General features: G+C 31.8%; 1 long non-coding RNA gene across 1 annotated transcript; it reads right to left on the bottom strand.

Annotated features, from left to right (window-relative positions):
• Nucleotides 1-8,304: 8,304 nt before the first annotated feature.
• Nucleotides 8,305-11,404, bottom strand: LOC148271302 (uncharacterized). The gene is made up of 3 exons (XR_015825130.1): nucleotides 11,360-11,404; nucleotides 11,135-11,283; nucleotides 8,305-9,996 (listed from the first exon to the last, which is right to left on the bottom strand). It is a non-coding gene; the product is annotated as an uncharacterized LOC148271302 (long non-coding RNA).
• Nucleotides 11,405-12,010: the final 606 nt, after the last annotated feature.

Below are 12,010 nucleotides of genomic sequence, written 5' to 3'. Positions count from 1 at the left end.
AAGATTAGTTTTAAATTAGAACACTACTATTTGTTGTAATAATAATAATACAAAATATTATGAAGGGAATTACCGTGTGAACATGGGTAAAGATATAGCATCACCTCTCACGCACAGGGCGCGGGTGATAGCGTCGTGATCGTCGCGATCACAAAACAATGACGGATGTGCGAAAATGTGACATTCACTTTTTTAATATTTGTTTTAAAAGGTTTTATAAAGGCTTTATATTCCAGGTTTGAAAATAGTAAAATATGTATGTAAATCTACTCCAAGTATTAAAGGATATACTTTTGTAATCATAGAGTTGTGACATAATATGTAGTGTGTTAAACCGCTCTTATGTAAAGTTGAAGAAAATCGCATACGTCGTTGTTCTGCGATCACGACGATATGTATCTTCATGAAATGTGTACATTGATTGAAAGGATATTTCCACAGAAACGGAGAGCCTAGTGAAGAAAGTAATATGGAATTCTAAGCATTCACATACATCGAGACCTGGGGGTTAATACTAGAAGTGCCCATGTAACATTTTGGTCAAAATGAGCATCAGAAAGCATTCCTAAATAACTATTCTTTGAGAGATTTAAGTGCACAAGTCAGTCACTTTGGGAGATTTCAAAACAGTGTTTCGACATACTAAATAGTAATAAATAAGGTCTATGTCGACATAAGCAATAATCGTATCGAGATATTTTGTATTTGTATTTTCTATTCTCTTGTTATTTTGCTAAAATCTTGTTATTTTCAGTAGTGAAAGAAATGCGTTTGTTGACTCGGACAACTTTATACGAAAAATCGCCAATCGGGACAAACAATCAACTCTTCCAAATTGTTAACTTTTTAACATAGGGATTTCTAGCGTAAACCTCCAGAAATATGTACAGATTTATTTACTTATACGCCCAGTTGGCATTTACAGGAACGATATACAATACATGGTAGAATAAAAATGGACGTAATACAATGTAATTAATTAATTGAAATTTGAATTGTTGTGTACCGACAATTTCGGTATGATTGAAAAATATTTAATTTGTTTTTATGTTCTGATAGTTATAGTTGTGATACGAAACCAGTCAAACCTTAAGTTTAATTTAATAATATGTATTAATCAAACTAAGTTTATTGCACATTGTTTATAACTGGGCTATTGTGCAGTGTGTCGTTCGCACTCTTTGCCGACGTGGAAGGCATTGTAGCGTCCATTGTCAGGGCTGATGTCGACATCTGAATGGCCACAGAAATTTAAAAATTGGCTTGATAACTTGTAGAACTCCGTATGTATTTTTTTTGAAAAACACAATATTTGTGCTCTATTATATATTTTATCACATTCCATGACGGCCGTTTGACTTTTAATTGATTTATTTTACATAACTGGCATAGTATCGGGTTGTGTTCATGTGGCTAGTGTCTCGGACTCACGGACCAAAGGTCTGTGGTTCGAATCCCACTCTACCCCAACTTGATTCCATTTTCTAATAGTGAGTTATTTTTACAACTCGTTGAAAATGGCCCTCAAAATTAAATATTTGGGTAAATCATAAGAACGCAAATATTTCTTTAAAAAAAATAAAAAAATGCTTTTAGATATATGAAACATCACTCTGCGTCATTCCAACGGATGTAATATTACCTGCTAGAGATGGGCGTTTCGGTTATTTAAAAGAAGGAGCAGTAAAAGTTACAGTTTCACAAATTAAACTGTGCGGTTTCAAAATAACAGTTTAGAGCAGTGTTGGAAAAAAATCTGGTACAAGCAAAAATAAATTAACCGTTACTTAAAATGAAAAACTAGTCTGGATATGTGAAATAGTTTCTAGAGGGGGGTGGCCATATTTTAGAATAAGTTTCACGATGCAGTTTTATTCGTGAATTAATATTAATGAAGTTTTTCTTTACAGAAAAAAAATGCATTAATTGCGATTCATTAAATTTTTTAATCGTTCTGAGGTAGCCACTTTTTTTCTTATAAGCCTATTTAAAATACGAAAAAGAAATAAGTACATTTTTAAACGTCATTGAGGCAGGATAACATTTTGACAGTTAGTAGACCGCCACTGGCGGTGATATTTGAAAACTCCGGGTAATTACAGCGCACGCGTAACACCAAGTGATCTTTGAGCTTTGGTAAAAATATTGCTTTTTTCAAAAATAAATAAAATAATTTTATTTTTTAGACATTTTTTTACTATTTTCCTGAGAGCACGTATCGATGTATCGACAGAGCCGGCTTTGTAATACGTAGGTAGATAGAGATGGACAGAAAGTTAACTATACCGTCTTAGGAACTGTCAAATGTAGTATAAAAATCATGTTCAAGCTAACACTGCTTTAATTGCGATTTATTTGAATTTTTCATCATTTCGAAGTGGCCACTTTTTATCACAGAAGCCTATTTAAAATACGAGAGAGAAATACTGTAATTTCAAATTAGCACTAAATGTGAAGTAAAGTTTCAGCGTCACTTATTGGTTGAATTATTGCAATTACAAACGATATCTTCATCTGTATATACCGAGACAGTATACTTGACTTTCCTGCTATCACCATCTACCTCGGTATGCTCTACCGACCTGTTGATACGTGTTTTTATTATGTTATCTTAGACGTCATACGATCAAATTTGATCAATGAGTATCGCCGAAACTTTATTCATATAACGTATCACGTTTGACTATGTTGAAAGTTCATTAAAGAATGAACAATAGGCAATTACCCACTAATTGAAATGCCATTTTCTTCGCGCTGGTAACGTGTCTATTCAATTATTCGTCATTGGGAACATAGTAATTGTTTAACTAACTGGAACCCTAATCATTGGATGAAAATAATTAGTAGTCTGCAGTAAGTAGTAACTAATGGTTGTGTGTTTGCCACTCGTGCACGACGCTCTCGCCACGCGTGCGCACGCGTGCCTTACAGCGCATAGTGGAGTGCTTCACGCAGCGCCAGTGTGCTACCCCTTCCCTCTCACCCTCGTGGCAGAAGCTGTACTCCTTGTACACCAGTTGCATTCCCCCGCGCCGAGACAGCCGGAAGTATACGTCTCCTGTGGATACCACGAACAGGTTAAAGTAGCGTTCACATGAGGACGATACAATATAATTATACATTGTTCCGGAGATAGACGGGCAGTCTATCTCTACAGGACAATGGATTACTCTAAAGCTAGGGTTTCCTAGGACAGCGGTGCCCGTATTTTAACGGCCGTAGTGAACGGTGATGCAGTGGAAAGCCATCGTAAAGGTGATTAGAGAGTGGTTTCCTAGGAAAACGGTGTTAAATGGTGTTGATAACACCGTTTTCCTAGAAAACCACACTCTAGTCACCTTTACGACGGCTGTCCACTGCATCACCGTTCACTACGGCCGTTAAAATACGGGCACCGCTGTCCTAGGAAACCCTAGCTTAACCACAGCGCGCAGATAAATTTTCCCCGTGTGAATGTCCTACCACTTGCACTGATAGGACAGTAAGACAATAGGCACTTGCTCGACGCATGCGTATCGCTTCCGCGCATTTGTGTTATTTTGTTGGTCCACATCTTGGTATACAAGAAATCATCATTTTTGCGAACACGCTTGTAACACGTGTCTTTATGTATTCATTTTGCAGCGTTTTGCGTGTGAAGTACGGTAGAATTGTTGTATTGTCCCTTTGTCCTGTTTTGCACGATTGACGCTCTTCTAGGAGCTGGGACAGACAATATTATCTTGTCTACTGTATTGTCCTCGCGAGAACGCTACTTTACTGACACACATTTATAGACATTTTGTTGCCTTAATTTGAATACAACATAAGTATTTTTTTTCTGTACCTGTTTGGGATTGTGATTCAATACCTTTCACCGTAAAAAATATTATCTATCTCTTCCGAAAAGACATATAACACTTTTTTCGAATAATGCGATACAGTGTGAGTAATCAAAGAAGATTCCTTTGAATACAGTGCGAGTACAGTAGTTTACATGAATTTATTTAATTAAAACACTTAAAAATCACGTGTAACTTACAAAATAAAATATGTTGTTAAAAAAAACACAACATTTTCAGACAAAATTACTGATTTGTCTCCCGTAAAGTTATTATTTAGACTTACATCATATTCAAACTAAGGCGATGATTTGTACTAATTTATGTACAATAGTTTGTAAATTTACAATGTTACATAAATTTCCTTACTTGTATAACACTACAAAAAATAATCGAAATAAATATATGTAACTTAAATATATGTATAATTTACATAATATTCATATTACTTATCCCTAATGTAAATAAAGGATTTTGATATAAAAGTGGAGACAACTCTGGCAACTCATTAAACATTTTCGAACCACATCCACAGCATCCAGCATTACCCGCACCCAGTGGTGCAAAGAGCACTACATTGGTATTCTAGCAGCATATCGGGATCATTTTTGTTACATGGAAGGTAAGGTGATCAGCTTTAGGTGTGCGGTGCCAGTCCAGGAACAAGTGCGGTGTACAACCTTCAGCTATAAAGTATTGCAAATGATCCAACCATCAATAATTTCTTCTTAACCGGTAGATTCTTTATCTGGTAAGTATTCTGAATCACTGGACAAACTAAAGTCTTCATCTGAACTCATTTTTAGCAATCAACAGTCAAAATAATATTACCTCTGATGGTGAACGAGCTGTCAAAATGGACATGATTCACTAATATTCTGAAAGGTTTCAAATTTTGATCTCTAATCAATAGTAGTACTGTCGTCTATGGAGAAAATTGAAAAGCTACTATTCTGTTACTAACACACGACATAGAACTCTGTTTTATCTACCCATAGAAACATTAAACTCCAACATTATAAAATTTGGACTTGATCCATTAATATTCTGACCCACCCAAATAATAGACATGTTTTTGTCAAAATGGGTTGTATAAAAAACTCATATAAAGCAACTAATTTTCCTGTTTTGACAAAAACATAAAGAAATATTTAATATTGTTTTTATTAACATTTTTTTTTTATTAAAAAAGAAATATTAGCGTTCTTATAATTTACCCTAATATTTCAATTTTGGTGGCCATTTTCAACGAGCTGTACATGAATTATTTGTTGCAACTGGTTCTTTTACAGTGCATATAATATGATCTTATTGACTGAGAATTTTTTTTAATTGGCAGAAAGTATAGCACTCGGAGCTTAGAGGGTTTCAGCACATAAAGATATTGTAGAATGCTATCGAAACCAGCATTAAAAGATTTTTTGCATTTTGAGGGTTGGATGCTTTCTGCATAACTACGTCAAATTGTTGTAATTTCATACACAATGCAAATGGACTAGTAGGCAAAGGACAAATTGCCAAAACTTTACACCAATGTAAATTATTAGATTATTTCATTTGGTTTGCCAGCACAAAACACAGTTCGTCACCTGATTCCAATATAAGTATTTTTTATTTGATTACGATTTAATATTTCTCATCGTAAAAAATAGCATCTATCTATGTTTTATGTATATTTCATTTTTACTTTTTATGTTTATTCATTTACATATGTTTTTTTTTTCTTTTTAAAACTAGTATTTTAACCGTATCTTATTTTTAAAAAAGAATTATAAATGGTATATTCTGTAATTTATTTTTGTTCTTCAATTTTTATTATTATCGGTATGTTTTCCAATTTATATTTTTGTTTAATTTCTTAATTACTCATTTTATATATTATATTGTGTATTTGTGGTTCAATTTTTATTATTATCGGTATGTTTTATAATTTATAATAATTGTGTCTCATTTATTTACTATTAATGGCATATTTTCTAATCTATTTTTATGATTCAATTTTTATTATTATTACTTGCATGTTTTCTAATTTAAATTTATATTGATTTTTTATATTGTTATTATTATTCTTTGAATTTATTAAGCATCATTTAATGAAATTAAAAATAAAAAAAACACATGAATAAAATAAGGTCCTTCCTAAACACAGGAATTTCCTAGCTAGTCGGGACCTGAAACAAATAAACTCTGTACATTTTAAAACTGTGAAATACTAAATAAATAAAAAATAAATAAATGTCATTCGAACGAAGAAATTGTTGACAGAAGAGAGATAAGACACATTTTTCAAATAATGCGTCTCTCAAAGAAGATGGATATTTCTTGGAATACAGCGTAAGTCAGTTCTACAGTAGTTTACATTTGTTTGGATAAAAGACCAATAAAATTAAATATATTTTTAAAAAACCACAAACGTTTCATATAAAATTACTGATTTATGAAGTTTTTATTGTCTCCTGTAAAGTTGTATTCCAATTAAAGCGACAAGTTGTATTTCCAATGGTCATTGTTTTCTACTGCGAGGTAAACGAAGATTCAACTACTAATGAAAAGTTGAAATGACATTACAATGTTGGTAATTTTGTTGAAATATAAATTCATCGTTTTTAAGAATGATTTTTTTTATTGAATGCTACTTAGGTATAGTCAGGGTCTACGTCAAGGTACACGGTAGGAATGCGGTTGTGAGTTGTGATGCTGTCCAGTTGTAAGTGGCAAAACTTTTTTATGAGATAGAAGTCTATTTACGAATTTATTTTTTTATTAAATGCTACTTAGGTATGGTCAGGGTCTACGACAAGGCACATGGTAGAAATGCGGTTGTGTGCTGTGATGCTGTCCGGTTGAGTTGAGATAAAAATTGACTGGTCGATAAACACAAATATATTATATTCTTGAATATCGAGATGCCAATTTTTATTGTAAATATACCGGGCGATGTCAAAAAACGTTGCCAAATTCCTTCCATGCGGCTTAAACGTAGACCCCGTCTATGGGTATGTGAACTTCATACACATTAAAAACATTTGAAATTTTAAAAAATAACTTCAAATGGCTTATCTTTTTATATTACACAAAAATAACACATGTCTAAAGAAATTTGTCCATTTTGAAACGTCAATTTAAGACCCAGTACCTACTATTTCAAATGAACGTTTAATAATTTTGAAAATATCGAAAATTTTCTTATAATTCTAATAAAGCTTACCAACAAATTAATTCTAATAATACTTACTTTCCATGTACAAATTTTGTTTTTATATTCACAGGGTTAATTCAGGTCTGAAAGGGTTAAAATCACAAATAAAGAAAAAAAACATTATTTGATGATTCAGTTGGAACAGATGCAAATTTGGGTTTAACGTGTTTATGTATTAGTTAGAACTCTGTTTTGAGTTGACCATCCAACACATCATGGGACTAATAATATTGATGAGCTGTTTAGTACCACAGGACCAACACATTCAGTCAATAACACAAAAGAACTATTGATGGGGTCTAAATCATACATATATATTATTTTGGCCCGATTCTTTATAATTATTAGGTTTTCTATTTTACCAGTTTGACTTTTTGCTTATTATAGCATTACTTTTTAAATTTAACCATAAACTTTAACATTTAATCACTTCTGACTCCATTTGAAAATGGGTTGGATTGAATAAAACACATACACTTTCATGGAAAAATAAAAAAAAAACATATTTAGAATTTAGTTAGGTACTACAATTTTTTTTATGAAAAAACATAGCCACACATTAGAGCTGTACCCATTTAAAAAAAAACATATTATTAACTATTTTATTGGTTCCCTGTGATGAATTCATTATTGTTTTGCAGCCACTCAATACTATTAATTTATAGTCCTTATTTGTATACAATACTATAATGAGGAAGTTCTGAAGACAATTTGCCCTACGGGAAATTCTATATTAAAAATCTATTCTTACACGCGGTAAAGATTAGAGCATTAAATTGTACCATGAAGTTTCATAAAACTGAATGAAAAAAAAAGCATTTAATCTAATCCAAATCTACCAATAATAAGAGAGTTATGATAGATTTTCAGTTTACAGTAAGTCAACTGACTAATCAAAATAACTCACCGAGAAGAAGGGGAAGAGAACTTGAGATGTCACACGCAGAGCAATTTAAAAAATACAAAACTTATAAAAATCACAGCGCTGATAATAAGGTACATAAAAAAAATAAAATGGCTTAGTTTAATAGTCTATTGACAAAAAAAAACCAGCGAACTTCCTCATTACATACTTTTTATATTTAGAAGAAAACAAAACTTGTATTGTACTAGAAGTCGAAATATCGCTCACGAGAATTAAAACAGAAGTAACGACAAGCGCCACTCAGGCTTGAGACATGTGAGCGGGGAGTTTCTACCCCGCTAGCACGCCATGAACGTGGACCCCGTCTTTACCTGGTTTCTATTAATTTAAATAAAACGAAACACATTCTTATTGGACTTATTTATTTAATTATAAAACTAGTGGCATGTATAAAATCACATTTTTATATCCATCATAGTTCTAACATGGTGTCATATTATAGTAAAAAAATTATCAAAAATATTTCTTATTCTTAATTACATCTTAAATATAATAGGTAAATTGATAACACCTTACAAAATATATTTTTTATAAGAATGAGTGGATACTTATAAAAGTTATCTTATGTTTTTTATTAATAATCTCAGATCACCAATTATGTACTTGCATAGTACAAGGTCCACACATTTATATCTTTAGAATACCATCTGGTACTTATATAATTTATCGAGCACCATTATATTGAAACCATACTAATTTAATTTACAAAAATGAATTTATTGGTCAACACATATAATATTGATAGTATTGAATCGGCTGTGGGTTAGTCTTTTATGAAGGCAAATTTCATGTCCATTATTTGAGTTGAATAAATGAGGGAATTAAATGCAAAACCGCCACTGTCCATGATTACTATTTATGTCAAGATCAACAAAACCAGTCACCAAATGACTATTTCTTTTAAGTTCAATGTGCGCAATAAATAGCCTTTTCGCCACCTGTTGTACCACGAACAGGTTGCAGATTGAACTTGAAAGAAATAGACTTTATGCTACTGGTTTTGTTGGTCTTCCCAAAAATAGTGATCACAGACAGTGGCGGTTTTGCATTTAACCCCCTCAAGTGTCACTCTTGTATAAAACTACCATATATTCTATTTTATAAAATAAAAAATATTACAAAAAGATTTTGCCACATTTGTTGAGCTGACCATTTTCAAAAATGAATACATAAATAGAATTACACTAAAATTGAATAAAAAATTAAAATCTGGAACCAAAATGAATATTAATATTATATTTGCCGCGTGCTGTAGTGGTTAGCTATTAAGTTACCACGCATGAGGTTCCTTGATTCGATTAGAATGTTTATTTATAAAGCCGTTTTACGCTACAATATTTAATATGAAACGTAACACAGATCAGCATTTTACAAACCATTAGGTGCAGATAATGTAAGAAAGATATTATTATAATTTTAGAAAAATAATTAAGTAATATGTATAGAAGCATATGTAAACAGAGAAAATATAGGAATATAATTATAGTAAAATTGTTCTCAGAATACTGAGCTAAACACATTCATATGGTTCTTAATTACATTGTCAATAAAGTTATTTATCGCAGTTTCAAGATTTTACAATGAATACAAATATATTTACATTTCAAAAATAATTTTAGAGTAAATGTGACACTGTTAAGGCTTTAAGAAATTCATGCATGAAATACAAAAATTACACATAATGATATATCAAAATATTTAAATGCATCAAAATTTTATAATTCTAAACATTGTATCCCGGTACAGGTAGATCACATTTTATATCTAATATTTCTTTCACAGGATCGATAGCGAGATCTTTAAGGGTAGAAATATTATTGGAAGTAGTTAGGTTTTTGGGTTTGAGGGGATGAAGAGGTTTTTGGGGATGATTATGGAGACCTTTGGCACAAATGACCTTATCACCGAGTGTGTGAATTCTTGCTCTGCATTTGCCTTTCTTAGATGTACATCTCCAGATGATTTGTTTTTCACAATAGATTCTTCGCAGAATGAAAACTCATTCACAATCATAAGAAGTTTTCCCTTACGAGACCGAATAAAATAGACATCTGAAAAAAATTATTGCGTTAGTACAGAGCAAAATAATACGTTGCATTTAAACCAAAAGCATGCGGGTGAAAACTGGGGACGAGAAAAACAAACTTTTAGGTTGAATTGGTTATTTGTTTATTTTGAAGGTAAAGTTACAGGTTGAAATCATAAGTTTCCTCTTTAAGTTAATGTTTGTGTTAACTAGACAACAGACGCAGTAACTTTCAGCGACAACTGACATCAAGCGGCGATATGGCCGACTGGACCGTATGCTGCGGAAGTAGGCAAAGGTTCTTGCGGATCCGGATGTCTACGGCCAACAGTTTCTTGGCAGTTCACATATGAACTATGAGATATGCACAAGAGTTGGCCTTTTACAGGAAGGCATCATATGCACTTCTTTGTGTACACCGTATGCACTACTAGGGTGAAGTAAGTTGAATAACAGCATTGTGAAGATTGTAAACGCAAACATTTATTTACTGTATATAAAAAATGATTAAACGTTCATGTAATTGTGCCCCCTGCAGCTGAGGTGATATTTTGAAGGTGAAGTAAACTCATTGCTTATATTACATTTCTGTAATTAGATAAATCCAGATATATATTTTTCCTGGTTCTTTATGTACAAAACATTAATTTGAATTTAAATGTAAAAACAGTAAAAAAAAATGGAAAAAAGCTCGTGTATATATACATACTTTAATACAAAAGTTTGACAATTTTGTCAGTTGGTTCAGTTCACCCGTAATGGGTTAAATTCATTAGTAATAATAAACTATAACTGAATGGAGGTATTAGCAATATTAGTACCTATGGATATTGGAATGAAAAGTATTAATAAATCAAATACTCAAATGATTCGTGGTTCATATTAAATCGCCACAACTGAAATAAACACATTATTTATTCAATAAATGTTAGATTCAGGATAGATTTTTAATTGTAAAATTATTTTTTCACCAATTTGTGTCCACCTTTTCACCAATATGGCTGATCACGTGCAATCAAATTTGTTGAAATATCAGATTAATAATTATTTACAAAACTATCAATCATAATAGAAGACACTTTACAAAAACACATAATTTTTTTATGTTAAGAGATAAAAATATTCCAACTAAATGAAAAAAAAACACATTTTCTAAAACTCACGTTACACAATAAGTACACATAATATAAGACACGTATTAAATATTGTTTCAGTCTCTAAATGACAATCACAACTTTGAGGTTAAGAACTTCAAACATGTTTAAATGCTTCATTGAAATAAAGGCAAAAATCAAATTACTGCCGAGACAAACTGTAAAAAATAACAATATTTATAATGTGTTATTATAAACAATTATGTAAATAGAAAGAAATAAATAAATACAGACGCCAAAACCGAATGTTTTGCAAACTGTCACATCCATACTTTCGTTACGTAGGTGTAGGTGGTTTAGCTGTGAAACTGGCGACGCGGGTTTGATTGCCGCCAGTTGCAATAAAGAAACCTAAGAATTCTTGATTGGTCTGGATGTTGTGGTGTATTTTTCATAATTTCCTTTCATATCCTCTCTTTTGAATTTGCTGAAAAGGCTCTAAAATACAGGATTAGCGGGTTACTTCTTTCAAAAGTAATAATTAAAAAAATATATTATATATAAATATATATATATAAAAGTGCATTAAATGATATCCGGTAACTATCCGATATCTGGGCTATCCGACTTAATTTTACTATCCGACCGAATACCGGTAATCGGTCTATCCGACCTTATTTTACTATCCGGTCGAATACCGGATTGTAGTTCATTATCCAGCGGATAGCTAATATTCATTAAAATGCCAAAATTTTATGAAATCAACGCCAATAAATAAATGTATCGATATAGACCGTATTTGGAAAAAAAGAAGTCACTCTCATTATTAAAATAATTGAAGTGTAGCTAGGATCTACTAAACACTTCGCGACAAGTCAGAGATAATAGACTGGATATCTGGCTATTCTGTTTCGGGGCTCGCTGAATATCCGGTATCCGGCCAAA

Source organism: Micrasema longulum, unplaced genomic scaffold (assembly GCF_059751315.1).
Source record: "Micrasema longulum isolate JH-2025_06_02 unplaced genomic scaffold, ASM5975131v1 h1tg002957l, whole genome shotgun sequence".
Classification (NCBI taxonomy): domain Eukaryota; kingdom Metazoa; phylum Arthropoda; class Insecta; order Trichoptera; family Brachycentridae; genus Micrasema; species Micrasema longulum.
Note: the sequence above shows the minus strand (reverse complement) of the source record. Positions and strands in the feature narration are given on the sequence as shown.